The 2,346-nt window shown below is 38.4% G+C and overlaps 1 non-coding gene across 1 annotated transcript; it reads left to right on the top strand.

The window, feature by feature from the left end:
- The first annotated feature begins 209 nt into the window (after positions 1 to 209).
- Positions 210 to 328, top strand: LOC132125662 (5S ribosomal RNA). Its single transcript, XR_009427055.1, has one exon. It is a non-coding gene; the product is annotated as a 5S ribosomal RNA (ribosomal RNA).
- Positions 329 to 2,346: the final 2,018 nt, after the last annotated feature.

Raw genomic sequence — 2,346 nt, 5'->3', positions numbered from 1 at the left:
TTTCACTAACTACATAATAATCTTGCAAAAAAAGTCAATGCCCAATCTCTGAATTTTAGCATGTTTGGTTCTGATTACTGCTTGTATGGGAGACTGCCTGGGAATAATACCAGGTGCTGTAAGCTTTTGGGTTTTCTTCCCTACTTTTATAATGTACTGGCAATTAGAGTGGCTGATCTTTAAATAGCCCTCTCTTTGCAGCAGCCTTCGCTTGCGGCCATACCAACCTGGCTATGCCCGATCTCGTCTGATCTCGGAAACTAAGCAGGTTTGGGCCTGGTTAGTACTTGGATGGGAGACCGCCTGGGAATACCAGGTGCTGTAAGCTTTTTGGAAATTTTTCACTAATTATATAATAATCTTGAAAAAAAAAAAAGAGAGAGTCAATGGCCGATCTCTGAATCTTAGTACGTTTGGTACTGGTTAGTACTTGGATGGGAGACCGCCTGGGAATACCAGGTGCTGTAAGCTTTTTGGAAATTTTTCACTAATTATATAATACTCTTGCAAAAAAAAAAAAAAAAAAGAGTTAATGCCCCATCTCTGAATCTTAGCATTTTTGGTTATGGTTACTACTTGGATGGGAGACTGCCTTGAAATAATACCAGGTGCTGTAAGCTTTTGGGTTTTCTTCCGAACTTATATAATGAACTGGAGATTAGAATGGCTGATCTTTAAATAGCCCTCTCTTTGCAGCAGCCTTCGCTTACGGCCATACCTGGCTATGCCTGGTTAGTACTTGGATGGGAGACCGTCTGGGAATACCAGGTGCTGTAAGCTTTTTGGAAATTTTTCACTAATTATATAATAATTGCAAAAAAACTTGCAAAAAACAAAAAAAAAATTGTCAATGCCCGATCTCTGAATCTTAGCATGTTTGGTTCTGGTTACTACTTGGATGGGAGACTGCCTGGGAATAATTCCAGGTACTGTAAGCTTTTGGGTTTTCTTCCCTACTATATAATGTACTGGAGATTAGAGTGGCTGATCTTTAAATAGCCCTCTCTTTGCAGCAGCTTTCGCTTACGGCCATACCAATCTGGCCACGCCCGATCTAGTTGGTACGTTCCAATCAGTGATTTGGCTGCAGTTGGAGAGAAAGGCTCTCCGCCATTTTTGTTAATTATAGTTAAAAGCTTTAAAGTTCATTTTTGGTGTAATTTTCACGGTTTAACCCCAAGCAGTTTTTTAACTGTTTGGGGTTGAGTTTTTGGTTTTGGTTTTTGATATCATTGAAGAGGTCTACAAACAAGGAAGGACATAATGAATAATGGATCAGGAATGGGAAAAGAACTGGAGATAAAATCCCACAAAGTAGATGAAGGGACTAATTCATTCAAAACTATGATTGAAGAAATTAATGAAAATCAAGAAAAGAAAAAATGGGCAACTGTGGTCTCGAGAAAGAAGAGGAATGGAGCTGAAATGCTGAAAGGAAGGACTGAACAACAACAGAAGCTACAAGGTAAAGCAAAGGATTATTAAAATTGTGAAAAGAGACAAGAGGAAAGTCAAAAAGATGAAATGATAAATAAGTTGAGAGGGAAAATGAGATACCAGAGAGAGTACAAAAAAGAAACAACGCTGACAATGAATGTGAAAAATCCGGACAAATTAACTGTTACAATGATAATTAAAGCTGTAGAGGACAAAACTGGAATTGGCAAATTATACGGACTAAGAAAAAAAACTGATTTTGAATATGAAGTCACTTTGGAGAAAGAAACAGACTTTGAACATATATTGGATGGAATATTAATTAATGGGCAAATGTGTGAAATGAGGAAGCTTTGTGCAACAGAATGGATGGTTTCTTTTCTAAATTTGCCAAATTATATAAGTGATGAGGAAGTAATGCAAAAATTAACAAGCTGGGGGGTTACACCGATACTACCTCTGAGAAGGAGGTTTTACCCTGGGACAACGGTGGCGGATGGAACAAGATTTATCAGAGTAAAATTTCCAAAGGACGTGGTGTCCCTTCCGTATAATACAAGGATTGAAACCGAGGAAGGAATAAAATATTTTAGAGTGATTCATGATCACCAAGTGAAAACTTGCAGAATATGTTCAAGTGTTGATCACGAAAAGAAGGATTGTCCTCATTTTATATGCCGAGAATGCATGGAGCAGGGGCATTATGCAGGGGACTGCAAAGCCCCGCGGTACCAAAGCTGTGGGAAGGCATTACAAAGGTGTAGATGTGAAAATTATGAAGAAGTACATGAGGAAATGGAGACAGATTTACACAACGAAGGTGAGAATGTGGAAAAGGATGATGAAGGAGGTGTACTACAACAAGAATATGTCATAACAAAGGATATACAGAGAAGCGAAGAAAGAGTA

The sequence above is a fragment of the Carassius carassius genome, chromosome 43, assembly GCF_963082965.1.
Source record: "Carassius carassius chromosome 43, fCarCar2.1, whole genome shotgun sequence".
In the NCBI taxonomy this organism is placed as follows: Eukaryota; Metazoa; Chordata; class Actinopteri; order Cypriniformes; family Cyprinidae; genus Carassius; species Carassius carassius.
The sequence above is the reverse complement of the archived record's forward strand: the minus strand, read 5'-3'. Positions and strand labels throughout refer to the sequence as shown.